This window comes from Ciconia boyciana, chromosome 2 (assembly GCF_034638445.1).
Source record: "Ciconia boyciana chromosome 2, ASM3463844v1, whole genome shotgun sequence".
Taxonomy (NCBI): Eukaryota; Metazoa; Chordata; class Aves; order Ciconiiformes; family Ciconiidae; genus Ciconia; species Ciconia boyciana.
Genome location: NC_132935.1, coordinates 111584640 through 111612356, shown reverse-complemented (window position 1 = coordinate 111612356; position 27717 = coordinate 111584640). Strand labels below are relative to the sequence as shown.

Here is a 27717-nt window from a genome sequence, read left to right as displayed (position 1 = left end):
AGTGGCAGTCCACAAAGCCAACAAAATGTTAGGTGTTGTCAGGAAGAGTACTGAGAGCAAGACAGAGGGCACCATTTTGCCACTGTATAAAGCCATGGTGCACTCACAAAGCGGGTGTTGCGTGCAGTTCTGGTCTCCACTTCTCAAGAAGGACATAGTAGAGTTAGAGAAGAGCCACTAAAATGATTAAGGTTGTGGAGCAGCTGTTTAATAAGAAGAAACTGAAAGGCAGACACCCTTCAGCTTGGAGAAGAGAAGGCTGAGAGAAGATATGCTCAGGGTTTAGAAAATCATGAAGACGGCAGATAAGGTGAATGCCGAACTGTTATCCACCAAATCCTGCAGTACTAGGGGGAACTCGTTGAAACTAGTAAGAGAAGATTTAAAACAGATACAGTGCTTACACAATGGAGACTGAGCTTCTGGGATTTGTTGCCACAGGAGGCTGTGGAGGCAGACAGTATCAGAAGACTCTAAAAGGTCCATAAAAAACTACCAGAGGGAATAGGCAGGGACATATCCTTTAACTTTCTTAATACAACAATTGCAGATGCTGGGGAGTTTGAAGGGACAGGCCTGCAGAAGGCGGCCAGGCTCACATTCTCTCTCCAAATAGCATCTACTGTTGCCACTGTTGGAATGAGAAGAGGGGGTTAGATGGACCACCAGTGGGACCTGCAGAGAGTTTCTCTTGTCCTCACATGGTAGTGAGGTGCCCCTGTCTCTGTGCCATGGAAAGAAGAAGAAAGCTCCTGAAGGTGATTCAGAGCAAGACTTAACTGTTCCTGCCCTGAATCACCCTCAGAAAAGCCTATCTCTCGCCATCAATTTCAAAGGAAATCTACCCTAGACAAAAGTTAGTCTTGTGAATAACCACGTTAGTCACAACTGACACAGGTTGGGTTTGAACTGCTGATCTAGAACTGAAAAAAGTGTCATATACAAAAACTCAATCCAGATCCCTGACAGTCATTTTGGTGAGTGTTTTTAAGAGCAAAAACACTGTATCAGAGCTCGCTCAGTATTATTATAATGATTATTGGTTCACTTTGATCACAGGCAATTGGAAACATTTCCTCAGCCAGTGACGTTGAAGCAGTACATCAAGCTCTGGTTAAGATGAAAAGTTAAGAAAACATCTTTTGTATACGTTAGACTGCTTTCTCATAGTCTCGAAGCTGAATCACTGGGAAAAACTGCCTCTGCTGTCTAGCTGCAAAGCTGTTCTAAATTGCCCAGGTATGGCCGGATGTCCTAACATTTATGGGAAGCCTGCTGCATGTCACCATCTGGAAACGGAAACAGGCTGTGAGGCTGGAATTGCAGGATGACATCTGACTCAGAAAGAAGGGTGAAAGTCAGGAGGGGATTCTTTTATGTAAAGCTACCCCAATAGCTTCCTTTGATCACTCCAGCTCATAGAAATTAAATAACTGCTGAAGGTGACAGTTTGGTATTTCATTACCTGATCTCTACATACAATGAGCTATTTAGACATGCAAATATAGACATTTTTGGACATAGATTACTAGAATTACAGATGTTGTGAGACATTTTTAGGCGTCTGCTGAAAATCTCGTCACTCCAGAAAAAAAAAAATTGTTCCCAAGAATATTCTGAGATTCAAGAACAGGCACAGTGAGAACTGCACAGAATCTAAACTTGTTTTTTAAATGTGTTCTGTGAAGTTAAGTATAAGGGATAAAATGACTGATCAGTTGTAGCATGAATACTTGGTATTCAGATAGTATGTAGATCTTTTCAGAAATCAACTGATTAATAACCACTATATCCTTTGAAATAGGTATGTGTCTTTTTTAATTTGGAAGATACGAGCTTGGCAGCTTGCTCACAGTGCTTAATTCACTGTCCAGGGCTACCAAAGAAGTCTGTGGTCAGGATGGAAATGGGAACCTGCCATGGTTCCCAAGCTTTTCTCCCTACTTGCTAAAATATGTTGCTACCTACTTATGTAAAACCATCCCAAGCTGCACAAAGCCTCCAAAAGAAAATGTTTAGGATACAGTTAACTGGTCTGTGGTTGAACATTTCAGTATCTGTAGTACTCCTCAGCTCATCTTCTGGCTGAGTTTTCAGATATTACCATTGGGACCATTATTCACTGATTCAGTTTAGAAAATTCTTTTTGTTTCCCTCACAAGATGTCTTTGTGAAAATGAGAAGCACAATGTTATTAGTGTTTGGACAAGTAAATGGTTAGCTTGCACACTCTATCTTTTGGTTAATTAATGTTCAAAAAGGGCATTTGAATTGTCCCAGCTCAGACAACTTTTCAGTAATGTAATGTCAAACCTCTGCAGCTCCCATTTGGAACTGTTTTCTTAGTGCTTGCGGGACAGAGGAGTTGAAAGTAGTGTCATATGCCCTTTTTATTATCAGTGCAAATGCTGTCCACCTCACATGAAAAAGTTAACTTGATCAAAAGAGTCCAAAGTATCTGACCTTCTCTCAGGGCACCTCGTAGTTATATTCAGGGCTCCACAATGCAAGTGCTGTTACTCTACAGGGGTAAGAATTCAATTTACACTGGCAGTGCTTTCACAAGAGCATTTCAGTTCAGTTGGTAAATATTTCCAGGTGGTCAAGTCTAATTTTTGGGACGGCAAATTTGCAAAGGTTAAATAGCAGGCAGGATTGCTATAAGTCTCTATCAATTTGAAAAAAGAAAATGTAATTAAACACAGCATTCTTCCAGAGATTAAACGGAGGCTCGGCATTCTACGTTCCATGTCTAACTCTTTTGTTTTGTTGCTGTTAAAATCCATTCTCCAAAGATGCATAAGTTCCTTTTGTAAAGATATTCTGGATTTAGCAATGAAGAAAAAAGTTGTTATAATACCAGCAGAAGAGGCAGAAAATGAGGATCATGCAGCTTTATGTTGGAAAGGCCATTGGGGTAGTTTTTGACCAGTTTTGAGCTTTTGTGTGTGTGCGTTTAATGAATAGAGAAAGGCAAGAGCTTGCTGTAGGCCAGCTGAAACATCTTGCAACTGTAAAATGAAGCAGAAGAGTTAAAATGGTGGCTTCTATTCAAAAGTTCCACCAGAAGTTTCCTTCCAGTTTCAAGGGCCCTTTGTGCCATCAGATGCTGTTAGCCCCTTGTTAATCATTGCTAGAGAAAAAATCCTCAACAACACACAACTAAGTTTGGTCAGTTTGCTCAGCTGCTGTTGATGTCACCCCTTGCCCACTAAGTGTAAGTTACTGTAATAATCCCCCCCTTTTATTAATCATAACTTTGTAGAAAGCAAGAAGTGGGTGACATCATTGTTGAAGAGGACTGGCTAACTCATGGTCAGCTTTAGTCAGCTTTGCTATAACATCTCTCGCGTGTCATATGAAAATAATTACCAGCTCTCACTTTCCATGTCTGACCAATCATCCCCTTTTTTCCTCTTTATGAGGCTGCAGGCCTCTGCCTGTTTCAAACACCTGCTGAAGGTGTAATCTATTTAGAGATGAAAGAGAATATCTTTAACTGGAAGCTGGGACATTCCAGGGGATCCTCATAGGATGAAGTCACTTGCCATATAAAACATTAACGGTATTTATTATAGTGAAAACATCATCTTCCATAGTATAACATATTAAAGTGCTTCACATACAGGCTATCATCATACTCCGAATGTGATTTCCGCATTAGTACATTCCACTATGTATTTTCTGCTCTGCTTTTGTTTTGGATAACATAAAATGTTTGTCTGCTTGTACATCCATCTATATAAAAAGGCAAATAAGCCAAATTTCAAGGGCAATTTTTTCATTGTTGATTTTTTCAAGGATATTTTATTAGTTATTTGCTAATAAGCCAGTGTCTTTCGAGTCTTGCTGACCTATTGCCTAAGACCAAGGAAGAGATAGGCTCTACCCTTCACTTTTAACTCAACATTTCAGTCATTTTGAGGCCAAAAGATACCTTCTTACTTCAAGAGAAGTGCAGTTGAGAAGAGGAATTTAGACAGTAAGGGAGGGTTATTTCATTAGATTAAGTGATTCATTCACACCAGGGAAGGAAATACAGGCAGGACTTTGAGTTAGACAGCCTTCATCTGTTAAGGGTCAGGGAAAAGAGCAAAGAAGTAGCCATGACTGAATGAATGTGAAGGACTAGGCAGACAGTTCAAACATACAGGTAAATGAATTTCAACAAAACACCTGGCAATCTGAGATGGATATTTCTATAGCTTTCGGGTTTTTTTCTATATTATCTGTTAGAATGAGTACATTTCCTTTTGGATAGACTAGTTTATTGGAAAGATGAGTCACAAATATATACCTTTTTGTCTAAAGATCTAATTTAATTTCTATTACAATCAATAGCAAAACTCTCTTTGACTTCAGCTAAACTGGAGTAAGTCTTCGGTTGCGCTTGCTGTGGTCAACAGTAATTTCTAGTCATTTCAAGTTTGTGGTGTTTGAACTTTGAAATAATTGTGATGGTCTCTCTCCCTTTCCAAGTAGGCTACGTAGTTCCTCAAGAAAACATCACAACATCATATAATTGCAGAATAATAGATTTAACAACATATGATCCAGCCTCACCTCCTACAAGATAAAAGATGTAGAATTTCACTCACCAATACCTGCATTCCCATGTCTCCAATGTGACCAAGTGCTGATTTTCACAAATGTCCACTCTTGATAACAAAGATCCTAAGGACCAGGTTCAACAGCATAAAAGGTTCCTAAATTCTCATCAAAATAATTTGTTGAGTCTGAATAAAAAAAATAGACAATAAGACAGATTCCTTGGTAAATTGCTTGTGTGAATAATTGCCATTATTAGTAGGCAAGTGCACCTTAGTTCCAGTTTAAATTTAGCTAACATCAGCTTCCAGCCACTCTACACTGTCATGTGTTTGTCTGCTAGTTAGAGATGTTTTTTACTGTCTGATACCTTCTCTTACTCTAAGGATTTGGAAACCGTCATTAAAATTACATCTTAACATTCTCTTTGGGAGGTTAATTTGTTTGAGCTTCTCAAGTTTATCACTGATGAACAGTCTTCTCAGGTTAAGTCATTCTTGTATTTTTCTGAAACTTTTCTGATTTTGTGCCCCTGCTTCAAAACCTCTTTTTTTTTTTTTTTTAAATTGTAGTTTTATGGACTGAGGAAACACCAGTTTCTTACTCCTTTGCAATACAATACAAAGAGCTTTGCTCATTTCGTTTATTTACTGTGACCTCTTAATTTTTGCCCCTGGGGTAAAATGCCATATACCATGAGTATGACATGTATTCTCTGTTGAAAGATGTATTGCATTGCTCTCCACGGTACTAAGACACCTGTAATGCACTTGAGCAGAACTTATGAAGTTGGGTCAGCATGTAAGACAGGTTGCCTGTATAGATCGCTGTCAACTGAGCACTTTGCGTAAGTGATCTACTATTATTACTATTACTGTGGCACCAAACTTCAATTACCTTTAGCCGTTGCCAGTAATGATTTAATATTATACTCCATGTTATGTATTCAAATTGCTGTACTAAGTAACACTGAGACACTGGAAGGTTCAGTGGAATTAAAATGAAGTGCCCTGTTCTATGTGGTTCCTCATGAATAGTTAAGTTTATCAACCAATTGTGCATTAGATATAAACCCACTTAATGTCTCCTATGTTGATTTTACCACATTGATTTTTCATTCCAAATTCTCACTGGTATTCCATGAAACCATGCAGATTGGTATTATTTATGTTTTCACTCTTTAATTTTTTTACGGAAGGAATCCAGAATCAGTTATTTTGCCCTGTTCAGTGTCAAAGTGCCCAATGTGTGATAACGATTCTCATCTGATGTACCTGTTTTAAACTTAGGAAAAGGTAGCTTGACTTAACAGAATCTTTAAGAATCAGATAGAGTGTAATGAAACTAAGTATTTTTTTAATAATAATCTGAATTTTCTCTTTATTTTGTAAATATTAAAAACCAACACTCAAGTGATAAGAGAGCACGGGGGTCAATTCCTTTAAAATTGCTTGGAAAAATGCATTTGACCTGGGAATGTTTAACATAAATACATTATGGCAAACAACATCTGTAGTTATCGCTGAACTAGAAAGTAATCCATTATAAAACATGCATACAATCTCCCATTTTCTTTTTTACAGAATAATACAGAACAGAAATATTTATCATGCACATTTGCCCTTTTTCTGTCATTATTGTTGACAGAAAAATTCCAAATAGAATTTGAACTGATGTATTGCTGGTGTTCCTTTTCTGCCTGATTTATAAACTAGTTGGGACAAGAAGTATTTATTTTTGCAATTAACACCTATTGATCATGGAATTTCATTAATACTTTTAGCTTCCCTTATCAATTATTTGCATTCCTCTGTGTCTAATTTATATTCATTGAAATAGCATGCTGTTCAATATTTCAGCAGAATCTATGGTTTTAATATGTACTAAGGGCTTTAAGAAAAAAAGAATCGTATCACTAAAGAACACCTATAAAATAAGGCGATTTAGAGGAATACACATTACTATAGATAAGGACCACTTAACCTCATGTCAGCTGATCATGCTTAATCTTTCAGTCTGCTTAGGTTAACCGTAAGTTGCCATAATGTTTAAATGTCAGTCCTTCTCAAGGCTGTCTGGTTCATATTTAACACCATGTTATTTGTCATATATACCATTTTTCCTAATTTTCTACTCCAGTCTGTCTTGAAATATGCTATAACCTTTAAAAAGAAGTTGTCCATGTCAAGTTTGGACAGTGTTACTGGAAGAATGTGGGGAACTTGCACTGCTTCTGCCTGTAATGTACTTCATTCTGTGCACAAAGGGGATTTTGGTCTCCAGGCCATTCATCTGACACCTTTTATGAATGTTAAATTCACAGCCGAAAAGGTTTAGCCAAGGAAATAAAGAATTCCATATCCATTTCAAATCTCAAGGAAAATATAGGCAGTCAGTAGTTAATTGGCTGGAATTACTAGAATTTGGCTGGAATTACTTAACATGCTTATTCATAAAATTCAATGTGCCTAGATTTGATAACTTGCCCTTGTATGATCTCCCTCCAGTTTTTGCATTCTTTCACATGGTAATATACTTTAATGTGTATTAGTATCATGCTGCAAAATATAATGCACCACCAAGCAACACGATATAACTTAAGTTGTAAGATATTTTATTTTCTCTAGTATTTGCTTGATTAAGTGAGTTTCTGTATGTTCATATATGATTACATCTACATACATATATATATACATGAAGAGGTAAGTATGTTTTTTTTGTGTGTGTGAAGCCAAGTGTTTCACCAACCAAGTGTTAGGGAGTAACAGAAATGAGGTGGACTTTTCAAGTATGTCTACATGGATTGTCCTGTGCCTTTTGGAGTGGCATGTCAATTTAATGCTTATTAAGCACAGTTTCTTTGGTCTGTATATGCACCGCAGATGCCATATCTCATTCCTTCAGACCAAACAGCAAGGGCAGAGTTAGTGAGTCTGCCCCAACAGGACTCTACATCTTCCTAATGGTTGTGATAGTAGGGCAGAGCAAGTAAGAAACATTGCATTGTAGCATTCAAGTAGATGAGGCCTGCTGTTGATTTCTTAATTTCATTGAGTCATCTTATATAGTTATAGATGACTGAGACTGCCTTTTTGTACATTAAGGTGCACCAGGGCATTACAGCAGCCATCAGTTTGTATGGTGTCTTGCTAAATGTTTTCTTGTCACTTTTCTTGCGAAAGCTCCCTTGTCAAGGGCTTTGCATCTTCTTTCAGTTTCAGCCTGTGACGTTCATTTAAGATTATTTTTGAGGGAGTAGCCCTTGTGGAGTCTCTTCTCCTGAGATTCTTCTTTGAAAACAGGTTTCTGCTCTTCTTGAGAGCAGAGATTGCACAGTAGGAACATCATGCTTCTTAGAGCTCACAGGGTGATCCAGGCTGTTACAATTCCTCACACCTCAGGCAGGAAAGTGCACAGAACACTGGAAAGACTAGACACTCATCACCATCCCTCATGCCAGTCAGGAAGGGGTCAAGGGACTTCTGAGTTTATCAGAGGCATTGATGCTAAGCATGGCTGTCACCATGGGTCTGTGAGATCCGCCAGCTGTGGTCACAAACCTTGTATTTCTATTTCAGCACTTGTGTGCTCAGTGCCATCAGATGTGTCATGTTTGGTACTGTGTAACAGAGATGACTCCTCCACCTGCTAAACTGACCATTTCAGTCACATCTCTTTCAGAACAGAGTTCTCTAACTCCGGTGCATTTGTAATGCTTGCCGAGCCAGGTATCACTCCTGACTGGTGTCTTTGTTCTTGAATATTTCTCCTTTGTATCTAAGATCTAAAGTCTCTTCTGATGACAGCTCAGATTGCCAGTAATATAAATATCATTGTAACTATCATCTCTGGCCTTTGTAGCTACCTTTCAAAGGTTTCTTCCTAGCAGTTCTTTGTTAGTCAAGCATCATTGCATCATATTCTCCTGGAGTTCCTGAAGACTTTAATTAAAATGTCTTATTTTTCAGATTTTGTTCCTGAGAAAATCACTGGGAAAGAAGTTCTACTCATCATAGAGGAAAAGATCTGGAAATATCAAAAGTTCTCCATACTCTGTTCTGGGACATCACTGATCTTTAAAGCACAATTCCTCTTAAAGTTCCTAGTAATTTCTGTTGTAGCATCATACCACATGTTTTACTGAAATACAAACTGTCTTACTTTTCTAGGAAGTTGCTGTTAATATTGAAGAAAGATATGTGGATGTTCTGGCACAAAGTACCTCTGATGAAATGCTGTCCACTTTTTCCCTGTTTGTTACTCAGCTGCATGTAGCTACATGCTGTACTTGAAGTACTTAAGTATTTTAAAGAAAAGTTCTCCTGAGATCATTCAAATGCCCTTTTTTGCCTGGATCACACTTGCCTCCATTATCTCTGGCAGCCACATTCAAAATTTGCCAGTAATTCACTGCTCCCACAGCTTGATAGATTTACTAACAGATTGTTACCAGGCTTACAGTTTAACAGGTGAATTTAAAAAAAAATAAATTGAGTTGGCAGTTACATTGTGATTTGAGCATGCTTAGCTGTTTCAGTTTTGGTTTTACTTCAGATGTGTCCATTACAAATCCTCATTTGCATTCATTTTATAACTTTGCCCTTTTCACTCAACAGCTGCATCTTTGGTGAAAACTGGGGCAACACACTCAGTTCATTTTTGGAGCCATATCTTGAGTCCTATCCCACTCTTTCTGCACAACAATAGTTCTTGTTATTTTATTATTTGTATTGAAGAAAGGACCTTTTGCTGTTTGCTTTAAGAAAAGTCAGGAAATCCATGAAGTTTGTGTGACTCAGTATAACTTTTGGCAATTTTCAGTCTTCTTGACCTCCAAAATGCAGTCTTATTCATGCATACTTAGTTCATTTTCTATAAAAGCGTCTCTACATAATCCTAGTTTTCTTCAGGTGTCCTTGTCCACCCAGTTAGATCTGGAGCCTTTGTCAGATGTCTTTTTGTCTTTTATGGAATACAGTTCCATGGTTAAAGAAAAGTAAGTTTTGCATCTATTGGAGCCCTCAGGATTGGCAGAAAAGGCTAAGGCATGAAAGCTGTTAGAATTTTTAAACATTTCCCAAGCGGCAACTGAATTAAAAAATCAAACTGCAAGTTCAAAAAAATGAAGACCTGGATCTAATATTCAGTTTATGACATTTTCTATCTACTTCAACCATTTTTATTTTTTTCTAAATGTTCATACTATTATTATTTGAGAATGTAATTTGAAAAGTGTTTCAAACCCCATTTGTCAATTTCTGAATGATTGGCACTTCTACTGGAACAGAAATTGCAGGTACTTTTTCCGTCTTTGTTTCCCAGTAAAGAAATTCAGGAAAACTGGCCTTTTCTACTAAGCTTCAGTTTAGACAAATCAACATTTTTGTCTGGAAAAAACTTGCATATGATTGAAAATTTTCTATCCAAATAATTTCATCTGTTTTATTCCCCAGAGCTGCATTATAATGCAGTGTCATATTAAGCCACTGCCTTCTGTCAGTTGGCTGTCCCTTTAATTTGACAAGATGCAAGTTCATTATATGCTGTAGTATTCTGATTCTGAGGGATTTAATCATAAAAGCTAAGGTATAAAAAGTGTAGCAATTTCCCTTCTTGTAGTCCCACCATTCTGTATTGTATCCGGTTAAAGTGATATGGATGGGTCAGCATTAGATGAAAGGTATCTGTGTGAATGGAGGAGGCTGATAAAAAAGAGGTTCTTTCTCTTGACAGAACATGTACCAGTATGTCAGAAGCTGAAAGGATTAATACTGGGATAGAGATAATGTCTTTGGGAGATAAGCAAGGCCAAATTTCTGCCCAGCTGCAGTCATTAAGGTTTCCAGCTTAAAGGCACTTTTACGATCTTCTTCAGTCTTGCCTTTTGACCAGTTCTTACCTGACAGTTACACCCTGCTGGTCTAACTTTCCATCACAGTTCTACCTGCATGGTACTCTTCACAAAGCCTTTCTGCACGGCAAAGGTGTGATATTTAGAAGTTGTCACCCTTCACTTGAGCTAATTGTACCCAACTAGTAGGAAAAAGATTGTGCAGTCCATGAAGTGAATAATGCTCGGTTTCATTTATGATTGTAGAAGGATCAGCCGGCTTCAAAACTGTCTTAATAACCTCCACAAGTCTGAGTGGATTTTAGCACTTGTCTGCTTAGTTTTACCTTTTGCACTGTAGACAAAAAAGTATGTGTACCTCAGTGAAATTTAAAATGTGTCTGTTCTTTGTATGCTCTGTAGTTCAGTGATCAACACAGTGCAGAAGTTCTTACATAGTGTGAAGTCAACATGCCTTACTGATGGTGAACTGAGAACGTTGTGCAATATGATAAGGTGGTTCTTTCCAGAGCTTCTCAATGGAAGCTGGAAGTCTCCTGAGAACAGTGGCTTAGCAGATAGAGTACCCTTCTTTTTACCATTGTTCAGCTCGTAAATAAAATTCATTTATAGCTCTTGCTTCCTGTCAGACAGTAATTTGTGTCTTGAAATGTAAGACCGCTAACTCATAATTTGCACAACTTGACCATTTCTGGTCAGGAAGGTCTCAAGTGTGAACTCACACAGAGGCTGACTTACCTCGGGCTCCACAAGAAATAGTCCCTCCAGGTCACGGTTGGGGTCATTATTAGGGTGTTTTCTAAAGGCTTGTCAGTATTCGGAGCATATCGTTTGCTTGTTCTTGGGGGATTTAACCCTGCAAAGTGCTGCGTGCTTCAGATAGATACTGAGCACCATCAACTTTCATTTGGATTAAGATAAAATTGAGGACACTCAATCTGTCTTGAAAATGTTTAGTATTTTGTAAGATTGAACCTTGACCGACTTTTTTTTCCTTCACTTTACAGTCTCTAAAGAATCTTAAATTTAATTACAAAAATTCTGCTGAAGCTTAGACAGAATGGACACTAGTACATGCCAATGGTATTTAAAACTGTCTGTCAATGGAGTATTGAATTGCTCAATCTGGGTTTTAATAGCTTTTTCTAAATCAGTAAAAATATATTATTTAAATCCCATGTAATGTAAATGTAATTAAAATGTACTTTTAATGCAAGACTGCATGCAGAAATTGTTGGATATCTCTCCTGTACTTAGGGAAAAAAAGAAGACATTGGGCTTAGGAGCTCTTTTTAAAAGTCTAGTGAGGGCTTAACGTTTCTCTATGCACTCCTTGAAATCAGAGATAACCAAATGATGAGATAAGTGGATAGCTCTTTTTTTGTTGTTTTTAATTCAGTGAAGGCCTCCCCGTGCATATTCCTGTTGGAGTTGATGAATAGCTCCTTTGGGATGCTGTAAGTTCCACTCAGTGTATTTATGGAATACCTTCCATTTATACAGACCACATTTTTCTTGATCAGTCTGTAAGGATCAGGGGAGAGAAAAAGAAGCAGTGGGTTGTTTTTTTTTTTTCCACTTCTGGACAGTTGTTTTATGCTCTGTTTTATGACTGTGGCAAACTGAAGCTGCTGGGATTCAGCCTGGCCTTAACCCTAGAAGATAATATCCTCCCAAACCCTAAAGCCATCCAGTTAAAGGGTCCATTAGCCATTACTTTTCCTTTTTAGATGAAACAGTCACACTGTGTGAGGAAGACTTACTGGGAAGGAATAGGAAGAAAGGCCTTCTTTCAGCCCAGCCCACAAAACAGCAGCATTTTTGATGCAGTCTTTTTCAGCTATGCCTTTAATATAGCCTCAAATGCCTCTTATATTTTCTTTACAAGGCCACTGGCAGCAGATCAGTGCACTGCAATGATACCCTTAAATCTTTGTAGTACATACTCAGGTCACATGAGTTGGCCCAGGGTTGCACTTCTCCTGTATGGGCTTCTCTAGCTTTTTCAGACCTGCCTGATGGCTGAAATACAGTGGCTGTAGTACTATTGATGGGAGAAAATTAAAAGGAAATTAATTACAGGCAATAACACATGCTTCCATCATGAACTGCTCTCCTGTAAGTGAGTGGGAGGTGAATCTGATTCACACACTCCAAGCTAAATGGATTGTAAGTTTTGAGGTAAAGAAGAAATGTTCCCCTGGGTCAGAGTAGTGGATGCTGGGATTTTTTTGGTTTTGCCTTCTTACAGCAAAATTCATGCTTTATTTCTTAAAATCATTCTACTCTAAAATGATGATAGCTCCCAGTACTTAGATACTGATGATGCTTGATGCTGTGCTCTTTCTATGCCACATTACAGTTCAGGATGCTCATTATTATTCATCATCTTTCTTAATTGTGTTACATAGGAACTGTTTTATGGCCTGTGACATGTGGAGTAGATGTTCTATGCCCTGTTTGCAATTAAACATCTAATTCATAGTAGCCTACAGTGCGAGGAACGGCTCACAGATGGTTCCAGATGGTCCTTTCCAATTCTGTGTTCTCACGTTTCTATTACAGTGGAAGGGTAGCAGCAGCAAAAGGTAACTGGCAACCTCTGTAACTGGCAACCTCTGTAACTTCTCCTCTGTGGATTTACAATGCTCTTTGATCTCCATTTCCTTTGAAAGAAAGAAGGAAAAATATATTACTTGAAATCAAATACAGAAATGAAGAGTGAAATACAAGGTTAAAAAGAAATAGTATAAGAAATTAGTTTGCCATAGTTGGTTAGAAGGTTCTCACTACTGTTTTATTATCATTTTGCTTTGAATAGCAGTTCTTTGCTCTGGCTACCAAACCAAGAGCTCACCAAATGTTTTCATCCTTCAAACAACATCTAAGAACAACATATTGCCTCTTCTCTGGTATTAGTGGATTTAAATTGCATTACCCTGTGCATAGGGAAGTGTCAACATTTTCCAAAACTATACAGATGCATGTCTATATCTATGCCTTTATCTGTATCTATATCTTGCTAATAACTTGCATATGAAACACTCCATATCTTGCAAAACAGACATATGACACTTTTGCTGCTACGTAAATACTCCACACTAATGTTCCCACATGCTTTACGTAACACACACACGTGCTCTGACGCAGAGGAATGAAGTAACCTGGTAGAGGGAAGCCTCAGACCAAAGGGGGTCACTGAAATGCAGAAGTGGGAGAACAACAGATCCCTACAGGGAAGGTCCCAGACCTTCTCTGGAACAAGTAACTCCTGCACAATTACAACAGTAATCCATTATGCTGAGTGTACAGCTTGTCCATGTCGGACAGACACACACAAAATATATCCTAGTTAGCAAGGTCAGGGTAGTACTGAAGAGCTCATTTTCCACGTAGTGCATAACACCGAGTTTCATGCTCCTTTAGTCATTAGTTATGGGGATAAGGATCCAATTAGGACCATGTATGTTTGGAAGCTCTCACTTAGGGAAGTTCATAAGTCTATGTTTCTGTGACTGTGTCTGTAATTGTGACTCTTTGTATTAGAGTTGGAGCTGAACAAAACTCTAAATGCAGAATTAGGGAGATGCGGGGTGGACTTTGGATTCAGACCAGAATTTTGTAGCTCAGGCCCATTGCTGCTGTAAGAGTTTGTGTGGCTGTGGATGAATGGTGGTGCTTATTGGTATTGGTACAGGTGACTGTATCTAAGACTTTGAAACAAGAGAGCCGAGGTGGCAATAGGACCAGTCTTGCGCTTTTGCTGGATCAGAGTTTTCTTTTGATTGAAAGGCTCTGCTAGTGCCACTCCAGCATATTTTAAAACAAGAATTTCCTGTTTGCCAGCACTTAGAAGGAAAATCTCCAGCCAGTGGGTTAAAAGCTAGTCAACCTTGTAATTTATCAGTTTCAACTAGGCCAATGTCTCAGAGCTGAGAAGGAGAGGGTAAATCATGAGACAGTTGTCTCCTGACACTCCAGAAACGTATGGCAAATGAGGGGCTGTGGTGCTTTCAAGATTAACTGATTTCTCCCTGAAGAGGGAATATTCTGGACCAAATCTATGCCCCACACCTGTTCCTCAAGGCATTTTAGAAAAGGTAAATTTGGCTTGCTATGTATAAACTAATTTTCATTTCAGTGTTTCAGACTGCAGGAGCTGGAGATAAAACATTGGAGTTTTTTTCCATTTGAATAAGTAATGGGGAAAGAAGCTTTACTCTTACATCTTTTTTCTGTCATGGATTTCATACATTGGATTTTTTTGTTTTCTCCTCAGTCTGTCGAGGTCTCAAAAGTGACCTTGACAAGTGATTTCTCTCACTTCTTCTGAGTGTGAATAATCCCAGTTATTTCTGTGCTGATGGTTTGTTTTTATTATGAATTTCCTTGAGCCTAAGAAGCTTGAAATAGCAGCTTTTATCTTAAAATGTTTAAACTTGATTGAGTCACAATAAGTCTGTAGCTGTCTGGATATGTAGTTACATATCTGTTCTTGGCACCTATATGGCCTTCACTGATGCAGTCTTCAAGCATCTTGCAATCCTAGCAGGATTTTACTCCCACTGCCCCTGCCAGGCAGGGAAGTATTAGCTGCATTTTGCAGACGGGAAACTGAAGTGTGGCACAGAGCAAGTGGCCTGTCCAGGGACTCCCGGGAACTCCAAAGTGCAAGTTCACAGCAGCATCCACTAGGTCAAGCTTATCCTCTGACCATATTATCAGAGCAGTCATACGAACAAAGTAAAAGCAACCTTGTTTATTATATGTTAACCCACTTTTGAGTTAAATTTGGCCCCTCATAACACTGATAATGGTTTAAAGATAAGTTTAAGCATGGAGAATGTTCTTCTTAAAAAATACACCTATACAATCAAATGAAATTGATAGATAAGGGCAAGTTCTTTCACCAGGCTGTAATGAAAGCAGGCTGATTAAGCCTCAGGGACTTCAATAAACCAATTCTGGATTTATGGTGTTGGAACTTAAAGGAGTGAGTGAGCCAGCAGACACACACCAGCGAGCAGCTGCAATGACAAAAAGTGACAGTCCTTTGCCTGCTAGCATTGCAAGAAACTTCTTGATCATTTCAAATGAGACATTTTTCTAGTTGGCCCATCAGCAAATGCCATCTTTTCCTATGGGATGGATATACACCATCAATTAAATTGTTGATGTTCATATGTACAGTGAATCCAGGAGTGTAACCCATATATAATCTAATGTAACCCATCACACGCCCTGTTTACAGAGTTTGTAAAAGAAGTGTTAACAGGGTAGTGTAGAGAGGAAGGTGGTGATTTGCTGGGGCTATCAGCTTATAGGTCCTGTTATGGCTGGCTCCACCTGAAACTTTTCTAGTCCTTGTATGATCTGGTCAAAATTGACTTACCTGTCTATACCTTTTGCATCTGTGGTGTGGAATGGGAATAAGGATGTTTTATCTGTACTTATCCAGCACTGAGAATCATGGAACCATTTGGTTTGGAAGGGACCTTTGGAGGTCACTGCCCAACCTCCTGTGCAGAGCAAGGGCAACGTTGAAGTTAGACCCAACTTCAGGGTTTGATCAGGGGGTCCACAGATGTCACCGCTTCTGCCTGGTGTGTGAGACCTCATGCATCAGATTAGGGTGGGGCGGGCAGAAGCCCATGGGGCAGGGTCTTCTGCATGTTAGTCCCTGATGCTGGCATTCGAGGGATGCTTCTGGCATCCTGGGTGCCACAGGAGGCCAGGGCTTGGCACTGCAGGTGGGTGGGATGTGGGCTCTGCACTCCAGAAGCCCCTTGGCTGTCTCCTCGGTGTGCAGGAGACATGCCAGGCCTAAGGGAGAGGTGGGACGTGAGAGAGTAGCAAGAGGACAGGAGCCAGCACACTGTTACTCTTGCAGGAGCAGCTGTGGCTTCCCAATGTGTCCATCCCTGTAGCTACTGCACACTGGGAAAGGGACAGCAGTAAGGTCAGTGAGGAAACTCACAGCCCCCAGGAATAAAATAGGGTATGAAGTAGCCTTATTGCTCCCCTGCCTGAGTCACGTTCTTCAGTTCCTGCCTTAAGGAAGACAGACATTTCCCTTTGGCAAAGAATTTGGCCTGCATAGTAAAAAAGGAAAGCAAAAAGAGAAGCCTCTGCAAATAAACTGCAGCCACTTCACTCCAGCACGCCTGTGATCTGCGCCCTGACCACCTCTCTTTTGCCGGCATCCGCCTCTGAGTGCGAGCGAGCTAATCCCGGCAAAACCGGAGCCTTTAATCGGAGGGTTAATTAGCTGGAAGTGCTGATTAATGCAATTCCCCGCACTTGGTTGGTGTTCGAGCGCCCTCTCCTGGCGCGGGCCGCCGGGCTGGCCGGCCGCCCGCCCGTGCGGGGGGGCAGGGAAGGGAAGGGAAGGGAAGGGAAGGGAAGGGAAGGGAAGGGAAGGGAAGGGAAGGGAAGGGAAGGGAAGGGAAGGGAAGGGAAGGGAAGGGGGCTGCCTTTATCCTACACTTTGGTGTCTGTGTGTAGAATCCCATACTGTGTGTAGGATATTGCTGAGCACTCAAAACTCGACCTGGTCAAGTTTCCCAGACTTCCTCCTACCCCCATTCCCCACCCGCTGAAAATCTTCCCTTTTTTAGCTATGTTTTTTAGTGTCCAGGAGAAAGGTTGAATTATCTTGCATCTTCTCCATCACCAGCTTCTCTGATGGTGTGTGGAGATAGGCATTAGCCTGGGTTTGCCCCTTAGTCTTGCTCTGTCCCTGTGAAGGAAGCATCATTTTGAACTATCGTTTCTCATCTCTTCCAAACACCTAATTCTAACAGTCTGTGTTGCTGCAGAGAGGCCCCAGACTCTCTCAGTTAATCTGAAGAATTTAATGCTGGTTATATATTGGCATATATGGAGATTCTTCAGGAGCAACCTTATAATTGATTTTTTGGCTGAGAAGAAATAATGTATGTATCTCACTGTTTTGACACCATGACCATTATTAGAGGATGCATAACTTACAAAGGCACGGTAGCTAGAGTAATGGTCTTGCAGTGAAAGTAATGATCTCATGGAACAGTCTGGGTATAAGTATAATTTTCATTCATTTAAATACCTTCTGCTATGTTCAATGAGCTGTAATCCAGTGGAGACATTTTTTTTTCCTTCAAGCCGTTCCACAAGGGATTCTTCAGCCTCTTTTAAGGGATGAATTCCAGCAAGATAGGAACTGCATGAAGAATCACAGTCATTTGCCACAGGGACCAGCAAAGACTGAGATCATCAGGAAAAAGGAAAAACTTCTACATAGCTGTGAAAAAGTACCTGGATAGCCAGAGAAGGGAATTGTCACATGTGCAGGAGGTTCAAGGAAGCTGGGTTGAATGAGGCAGGAGGGTTCTTCAGAGTCAGAGCAGCCTTTACCCTTGTTTGTCTCTCAGATTGAATGTCTCACATACTGTCTGCTACTATCTGGAGTCTGCTCCCGACTTTGTTTCGCTCACCCAAAGATCCGGGGAGAAGTCAGTACTTGTGTAAGGCTGGAGATGCCATGTGGTATGCAAGGGAGTGGGAAAAAAAGCAAACCTTTGGCTTACAGGCCACAGAGTTGACATAGACTGAGGTTGTGGGCCAGCCACAATTGTCTTGGGATTGCTGTTCTCTTCTGCTGGCACGTCATCTGCCTGCAACAATGTGCTGACTGAGCCTGCTTGTCTATTGTAGCGCTTATCCTGCCACTCCTTTGCCCTGTAGAGCATTTCTGTAATTCAGTTGTGGATCATAGCAGCTAGTCTTCTTTCTGTCCCGCTTCACTCAAGGCAGGAACAGAAGCAAACATTTTCTTGTGAGCACAGATACCACCCTTGGGTGTAGGAATGTGCTCTTCAGGATCCTTGCTGCTCTTACCAAACTGTGAGTCTCTCTTTTGTATTCATGAAGTTCATGTCAGCACAGTATTTAAGCTTTGGTTGTGGTATTTAATAACACAGAGGAGGGTCACTCCGACAGCCCTCCTTTCCCAACAACCAGACTACACAATGTGTGCTGCAGTGCTGTGGGTAGTAGCCCACATACCCTTGAAACTTGCAGAAGATATGAGCAGTATGTCTTCCTAGAAAAGGTAAGGAGAAGTTAGAGATGAGCGTGTTTTATTCAGTGAGCTCTCTGTGAACAGAGACTTGGTAATGACAATGAAGAAGCTTCCTTTGAGAAGAGTTCCAAAGCGCTTGTGGGACTGGCAAGTACAGCTAGCAACCAAGGTGCCTATGGGTAAAAATGTATATCAAAAGAAAAATAAAAAGAATAGCTTAGAAGAATTAAAGCCTTGGCTTCTCTTTCTGTGCTTCCTCAGGAAAGGATATAAACTAGCAGCGAAATGTTCTCAGCATCAGCAAAAACTCTAGTGCTGTCAGAAAGATCTGAGATGTGTTAAACTTCTGCAGATGCGAATTGAAGTTGTATCAGATCTGATTGCTTAAGGAACCGTGTGCCCTGAAATTTCACATGAAGCCATGCCCAGCAGCTCCCAGAATGGCTGTCGAGACACAAGGTTCTACTTATGGTCCAAAACATGGGGGGTTGGAAGCATTCTTCTTTCAAAAGTAATTTTCTTGCCGTTGTAGCGAATATGGACAGTACTGACAGCATGGGATAAAGAAGTGTAACAGTGCATGTGGCCCCTTGAAGGACTTGTGGGAATAGTTGGTCCCGCTGTATAACAAAACAGTACCCAAATACTGGAAATTAGCCGAGAGCTACGATTCCAGGCTGACAGCCCAAAAGGAACAGAGAGGACTAGAGGCACCTCTTTTGGAGGGATAGGCTTTCAGAAGGGCCAAGGGACTAAGAGGCTGTTGCTAAGTGAAAGAGTTTTTATCCCCCCCTAGATTAATTTTAAAGGGCATTTCTGTCCAGCTTGCTCAAAAAAAGTTTATCACACAGCTATGGCTTTTGTTGTCCTTGGCTGACAGAAAGCAAAACCAACCTCAACTGTGCACTCAAAAAGAAAACTGTGCTTAACGTATGTTTTCCCTCATCATTCCTCTGCTGTTTCTCTAACCTGCTTGGGAGGAGGATTATCTGGAGATTACCTTAGATAATGTCATTGTCTATTAAATACTTGACCTCCCTACTAGGTGTAGCAAGAGTGATACTGGTTGCAGTGGTGCTTTTCGTGGAGATTTCTGTGCTGCAGGAGCAGAACTGCAATCACTAAACTCATTTTACTCAGATCAGGATGCAGAAAGCAGATGGCACCAACTTCAAGTCATTAGTGTAATGTTTGACACCGCATACTTTTTTTCTGTTTCACTGTCATAGCCGTTGCTTATTGCAGCACCTGAGACTGATTTTTCATCAAAGGGAGACTTTGGAAGAGTAAACAGATTTTACCAGGAAAATCCCAAAAAAGAACCACATCACAACAGACAGGCCCGTTCCTCCTGGCATTTTGCCACTTCCACAAGGAGAGCGGAGAATTTAAATCAAAACTTATTGAAATAAATGAAAGCAACAGTTCAGATCTCAGCATTTCTATCTGAGTGTTTGGTAAAGATGTGAAAGGAACATATTTATATGAGCTGTTTCCTTCATCACTAGTAAAACCTAGTCTCTTGACAGTTGCCACCATCTCTTGAGACTCAGCTGGGTGTGTGAGACAGGTGTGGGCATGAGAGTCCAAATGTGTCCGTGGTGCCCTTCTCGCACCCTCTTACCTGTTAGAGCTGTTATTACCTGTTTTATAACAGCAAATCTAGATCTCAGCAAAGCTCAGTGTTGCATTATGCTTCTGCTAAAATAGGGCTGAACTCCGTCCTATCTGCTGAATTGTACTTTAGTGTCCTCATCACAAATGATCCCCCTCTGTTGCAGTGAGAGGCCAGTGTTCTCCCCTAGCTTTGCACTGATGGCTAGCTGGGATGCCACTGGTATCCCACGCAGGCAGCTGGGACAGCTGTGTCCACCGTCTGTGGTTGAGAGCCTAACCCCATCACGATGTTTCTTTCTGACTTGAGACATCTTTGGTCTCTTCTCAGGTGGAGAGTCAGGCTGGGCATTGGAGCTATGACTATCAGGCTTTCTATCAGGTGGTTTTCTATGTGTCATTCCTCACAGAATTGTTTTCCTTTGCTGTTTAACACCACAGTAAATACACTATTTATGTACTTATGTATTTATGACCTTCTGAACAGCAATGACCATATGCATACATTCAGTGGCATCAACACTGAAGAACCCAGTTCTGTTCAGTGGTACACTCTGAAGATCCAGTTGGATCCAGTCACACATCTTTACTGGCCTTTTGTGCTGTGTTTAAGGGAGTGAAGTTGCCGCAGGCTTTCTCAGCCATCTCATTGCCCTGTGAATGTTTTGAGCAACTGATATACCTCACTGGGTGTTCACTCAGTAACTTGAACTGCTGATATTCTTCGCCTTGCACATCATGATTTGCTATGCATAAACATCGACACTGTACTAATTGTTTATTAGTTTTGGCTTCTCTTTGAATTTGAGAGTAGGAATCATATTCTAAGAAATAGGTTTTTAGGTCAAATTCTCTCTTGCTTTTCCCATAGTCTGTCATTTCATGAACTTGAATCAGTTTTTTTCATTTGTGTTCTTTGGAACTATCATGTCTTTTATCTAAGCGTATATCCCAGGCCATAACAAAACTTGTCTTGCCCTTTGCTAACTTTTTTCAATACCTATGATACTGTTTTTCCTTCACTGCTGAAATAATCGTATTTCTCCTTCTGACACTGCAAGGTTCTGTTTTCTCTTCCTAAAATGCCGAAATTGTGGGGATTTAAATGCTCTTTGCTTACTTTGTCCTTATAAAAAAGTGGATTTTATTTAATACAAAACTAGAGGGGACAAATATATCTCTGCGATAGTTTTCTGACTCTGCAGAATGAAAAGGAATGTGCTTTATTTTCAGTTGGTGGAGATCTGTTTATTGCCTTGCTAAGCATGTGACCCATCCTGAAGTCAAATTATCTTCCATATCTGTGTTCTGGTTGTGGCTAAAGACAAAAATGTTTGTAAAGTATGTTTTCAATTAGAATGCAGTTAATTTATGTAAGTAAAGTATTATGCTACATTGGTAAAGCTTGAAACAACCTGCCAAAATTCCCTATATCAATGCAGGCATACTATTTGTGTTCCATTTAGGAGCAAACAGTAGCTGCAGAGTTGTTGAGAGATGTTGGTATAAATAAATTACTGCCCTTCTTGCACTAAGTACATGTTCCTGTGAGAGCTGCATAAAGAAGAAAGTAGCTTGGTCAAACAAAAATATATTAAATAAATGAACAGAATTCTTGGTGGCTGAAATGTTTGTTTTATATGTATGTCTTAATGCTACACAAATGTTACTTTTTACAGGAATATCTTCAGTAAGGTGCAGAACATTCCTGTGTAACTTACCCTCAGCTGAAGTCACCCATACAGGTTAGTGAGAATTACTGTCATTCTCAAAGTGGTGTATTTGCTTCAGTGCTTCTCCCAATCATACCAGAGAGCACTACATGTTACAGGGCAAAGAGTGCCAGTCAGTGACTTATGAGCATTTCAAGCATGGGTTGCATGAGTGACCTCACTCACATGCCAGGATGGGAGCACAGGCCAGGGAACAGAGGACTGGGCAATTGTGACTGTGGGACAAAATACCCCAGCAGGGATTGTTGAGGCAGGAGTCAGCATACTGCTATAGGAATGAGCTATGGGCATGATATGGAGCATGCTGAAGCAAGGAGATGCCTGAGCTAGTAGAAAGAATTACTGCTGTAAATCAACTCTTTCTGTTTGGTTTTGATTCCTGGGTAGATGGTGTCTATTCCACCAGATTTAACTTCAGCTTATGTCTCTGTTATATGGAAAAATTGTCTGTGTCTTTCAATATGATCAAACCTCTTTTGTAAACTAAATCATCAGCCATTATAAATCCATCACTTCATTCCTCTGGTACTAATTTTGAGAGTGTCTTAGGGGAAGATTAATACTGACTTAACTCAGCAGACTTTATTTTAAATACCTTATGATTTCTGGGAACATAGGTAATTTTTTCCTGAAGAAGGTTCATCAATGAGTTTAACTGTATCTGCAGCAGGTCATTCAGAATATATGAATGCCCTGTTTGACGTTGGGCACATGGCACGTGTATGTGGTTCCTCCTCTTCAGTAATGTGCGCAACAAGTACTGCTGTTTTATCGCCTGGACTGCAAGAAGAGGTTTATGAATCTGCAGATATTTTTGGTATTAGGGTTCATCCATATTACCAAGCTGATTTTTTTATATTAGTGCTTAGCCAATGGAATTTCTTTTGGCAGATGGATCATTAGAATTATTGATTTGCACCTCTTTGTGTGGCATTTTTTTTCCAGACCGCATAGATCTGAGGGTTGTGCTGGTTAGCTCTCCACATGTGATCTATGACATCCATAGCAAGAATCTTTTTAACTCATTTCAAAGCTGAGCAAGTATCAATCCTAACATCAGAGATACAGCTGTATTTCTGACCTAGAGGGCCATTGTTTCATTAGGCCTGATTAACTACAGCATTATTCCAGTTTTGCTCTGGTGTGTATTTATATCAGGGTACAACTTCAGTAATGTGATAAATTAAAACCAGTGCGCCAAAACCTGATTCAGCTGAAGTCAATAGCAGCAGTACTGCTGACCTCACGTAGCAGAATGACCTGTTTGAAAGCAGTTGCAATGTCCTCGTACCTCAACTTCCTCATGGCTTTTTGTGACTGAATGTGGAAAAAAGCCAGAATTTTTTTTATTATTTAGCTTTCTGTATGCTCTCAGCAACATGCTATTGTGCTGCTTTTGCAAAACACAGTATATATTTGTTACAGTGTCCAGTTCAAAGGATACAGCTCTGCTGCCATTGTCTGTTTTGTTATTGTTTGCCCTGCATTCGCAAGGCCTACAAAAAGATCTGATTTACTGCCTTACTGTTACCCAGCCGTGGGACATTCTTGTGGCTTTAACTGTTTGACATATCGTTAAGAATGGTTTTCATTTGATTTTTAAAGCATAATTGGTCAAATGAAGGGAAGTTTACTGGCCCATATGCTCGACCCTTATTTAATGAATAGGAGATTTTCCTGCTCTTGAAACCATTTGTTCTTGTTGAGCTTGCTAGCTGGCTTTTCATACTTTAAAGTGTTTTTTGGATGATGTAACATGGACTGTCCCATTTGATAGTGGGGATTTAACACCATTTACCTCAGTGCAACTCTGACAGTTTTACCAGCTGAGGATTTGGCCCTGATCTCTGCTGCTTTAATTTCACACAGGCTGTCTTCCAGCATCTCTGGTCAAGTTTAAATCAGCTTTTCACAGCAGTCAGAGAAAACATCATTGATTAATTCTATATTCTACATATGAGCCTTTATTTTATTCCTGTCTCTTCAGAGATGTCTGTGTCAAGTGCCAAGCAGCTATCTAAACACTGAATATCTCCTTGTAATAGAGTTACATGGTTCCCTTAAAATCATGTTTGAATTCCAAGTTTTAAGACACTAACATGAATTGGCCATAGCAGTGTCCATGGTGGCAAATGAAAGACAAAGGTGACAGACATGTGACAGTTCCTGAGATTACTTTGCCTCTTATGTGTGTCATAACCTCTCTCGTGTGGTCTTTATCCTTTTCTCGTGTGGAACTGCTGTGTATGTATCAGCGGCAGGGCCATCACATGAAGAAATGTCATTATGGACATGTGAGGAGCCTTATCTCTGAGGAAAGGTATATAAACTCTCACAGTAAATCATTCCCATTTTCCTCCTTTAGTTCCTTCCAACTGTAGTGGACTTTGACTAGATTGCTAGCTCCAGCCTTGTTGGAATAAAGTATCTGCCCCCTCAAAAAAGTCCGGAGTGCTGTGCCTCAGAGAGACCACATCATATTTATTTAGAGGATAAGCACTCAGCTTAAATGGGTTCTGCCTAGCTTCTGCGAACCTGCAGCTTATGCTGGGCATCCTTATTAACTCACTCTGAAACTTTTGTCATCGATTTAATAGCATAACAATTCCCAGTCTAGTATCAAGGTACCTATATTTACAGTGTTCACACCATGTAATATACATCATCTTCAGAGGCATCCACTGAATATGGGAAACTCGGATAACTCCAGCTGTTGTTATTGCTTTTAACCCAGTGAGCTTTTGGGAACTATTCCCACTGTCTCTTATGTTGTGATAGTGCAGTGCATAGTTTTGTATGACATCTCGATTTTAGTATAACTAATATGGAGTCCATAATGAAGCAAAAGAAAGTTTGGATCTGAGATATGAAAGAATAAGAGAAAGAAGAGGAGTGGAGAGAGAATGTTAAAAATTTTAGAGATTTTGAGATTCTTTTGCAATGGTGGTTGTAGACCTGTTCTACTCAGATCAACCCCGCATGAAAATGAGATTGGCCTCATGCTAACCCTAGCTTGCCTTGACTGAAATGGATCTCCAGATAACTCCCATTGGTAGATCCACAACAGGGAAACATTTGGATATCCTGCTAAACCTTCTTTGCAATTCCTTTGTGCCAGCAGACTGATTAAAAAAAAACAACAACCACAGCCTGGGCCAAGATCTGGACTTACTTTCCAGTTTCCCATATGGGAAACTTTATAGTATGTGAAAAATAGAGGGGACACCTGCTTCTATACAAGTTATGTTAAAGTTCTGCTGGGCTTATGTGAAAAACAAAATGTTCACTCTTTCATTCAGGACCAGTCAAGAGGTTGTGCTTTCGTGTCCTATTGCACAGTAGAATGATAATCCAAGTACATAATTTTTGATTGCTGTTGCTTCATTTTCCACCTGCCTTAAATCTGCTTTGCTGCACACCAGTGTCTCAGCAAATGTCAATTCTCAGGAGCCACGTCTGCCAGTTTCCTGCCATAACCACCAAACCACACACGAAGGATTCCTCCCAGTATGCCTTCCTATTTGGCCTTAGAAACACAGTCCTGATGCACTGGATCTTCTTTAGACGAAGTCACTCAAGTCGCTAGGAGTCAAAGAGAAATTTGTAATGAAGAAAAGTATACGGTGTCCCTCTGTTTAAATCCCATGGGCAGATCAGGGATATACTGCCCTCTGCACAGTGGCAAGGCAAGAAACATTTTCTTCGCTGTTGCAAATGGAGAGATCATGACACTAGAAGGGCAGGGGGAAAAACCTCAGATAAGACTCTTTTAAAACATCTTTAGCTTACAGTTCTGGGTTTTTTCTTCCTTTGCCAGCCTGTTGTTTTATACATTGCCAAATTCCATCTCAGGCTGATCACAGTGGTTTCAAAATGCTGTGTTCATACCTCTGCATGGGCACCTGACCCTTGAGGGGGGAAGCTATGAAATGTGGCCTCCAGCTTTCCCCAATTACAGGTTTCAGACAGGAGGGTAGGTAGTTCTACAAGGCTGAGGAGCTGTAGCTGATCCTGAATGAACAGAGTCAGCAGCAGGACAGATTTTGTATGCCCAGTGTAGAGCTGGGCAGTACCTCTACCAGACCTGTCGCTATACAGAGTATTAGGGGTCCCTGCTAGAGGAAATATTTTGCACAGACAGTAATTTCTTTTTTTTTGTCCTAATAGCAATGTTCAGCCTGCAACTGTTTCCACTGCAGAATGCCTACGTTAAACCCACTTAATCTGAAATAACCAGTAGAAATCTGAATAATGAAAGTCATTGGGGCCTTTGGAAGGAAAAATAATTTTAGGATAACTTCACATGTTCAATGTATTTGCTGCTTTATGTTTTATTTCCATATCAAATCTCTGTTTTCGTAAAATTTTACTCTGCAGCAAAGCATGGGGAGAATTTGTTCTGTGAATCTGAATACCCTCAGTTCACAAGTTCCTGAGCTTTAGTTGCTAGGAGTATCAAAGTCTGAACCAAGCTGAAGGGCAGCCCATTTTTGTAACGGTCAGAGCAAAACCCTTGATCTCAAACATCTTGGCTTATCCAAGATCCGTACTATCTTGATCCATACTTTATCCAGAGCATACTACCAAGAAACCACTTGTAATGTCATTAATCCCAATATGTGTTTTTAATTGTAACAGAAGTTTAGTGTTGCCAGAGGTAAATAGAAGATATCAGAAGGAATATTCTGGTAGACTTCATCGTGGTTTTGCTAGACTCATCTTTGAGGCTCAGCTCTTCATCTCAGCTCCAGGCAGAGGTTGCACGGCTGGTTCATAGCAAAGAAGGGACATGCTGCACTAGCTTGCTGCTGAGCAAAGAAAGTGGTTAACTTGGCGTATTTCTGCACTTCTGTCTCTGTGCAGTGTGCTCATTGTTGAACTGGATGGCTATCATGGAAAGACCACTGATTTTCTTCCCATGTTCTTTAACTGTAGTCACATGTGGCCAAGCTAAACCCCCACAGTGCAACTGTTTTTTCCTATTTACATATGTTACTAAGAAACATCAGCTAAGGATATGTTATTACAAGTTTGGGAATGACCCCATTCTTGGCACAGGGCCAAGCCAAACATTTTATTTCATTTAAAAAAGCAAAATGTGATAGAGTCAGTAGTTATAATTATGATTGGCAAGCAGAGGTGGAGTGCTACTATGAAACAGAAAGACGGGAAATTCCAATAATCCTAATTAATAAGCATAGCTATTAATTCCATCAGTGGGATTATAAAACAGAAATGTCATTCTGCCTTAAGAGCAGTTTGGCCAGGAAAGGGCACAGGAGACAAACTGTAAAAAAAGACTGATTCATTGATCAAGGCACCTTGATATGATAAAGAAGTTAACATTGAGATCTTTTAAAAAACTTGTTTTTGTTAGATTCATTAAGCTTCATGTCTATAATAAAAAAGGAAAAATTAAAAAACAGAAATAGGATTTAAGTAGCAATGAAACAGACCTAGAGGGGGAAAAAATGATGAAACATTCTTATGAAATAGAAAAAGAAGAATCTAAAAACCATTTAATTGTCTCTAAGCACAACACAGAATGCTTTCTCTTTGTCACACCAGTACTGTTGTAACCAATTTCTTAGTCCTCCCCTTCTCCTGTTTACATATGCAAGAGGGAATATGTTGCTTTCTCTTTGACAGTCTCTTCTTAGAACATATGAACCACAACATTCTAGTAACAAAATTACCCTGTTTTTGTGGTTATTTTCTGAAGAGGGACAGTAATTCAGAAATGACTATTTTCCTCTCTTTGTACTGGTTATTTCATTGTGGACTCTAAATGCTGGCATGAGACACACTGACTGCACTGGAGTAGAATGTGGAGGGGATGTTACTGGCGCACCCACTTGCACTGTTCTGCTTGAGAGTTTGTCAGTGTTTCAGTTGCAAACCGCTCTTTGCAG

The 27717-nt window shown here is 40.1% G+C and overlaps 1 long non-coding RNA gene across 4 annotated transcripts in view; it reads left to right on the top strand.

The window, feature by feature from the left end:
• The window catches only part of LOC140648105 (uncharacterized), a 287285-nt gene that overhangs the window by 186688 nt on the left and 72880 nt on the right, over positions 1-27717 (top strand). For all 4 annotated transcript variants that reach the window (XR_012041114.1, XR_012041112.1, XR_012041113.1 and 1 more), the window contains one exon: positions 21752-21817. This is a non-coding gene — a long non-coding RNA (uncharacterized lncRNA). The remainder of the gene's footprint in view (positions 1-21751; positions 21818-27717) is intronic.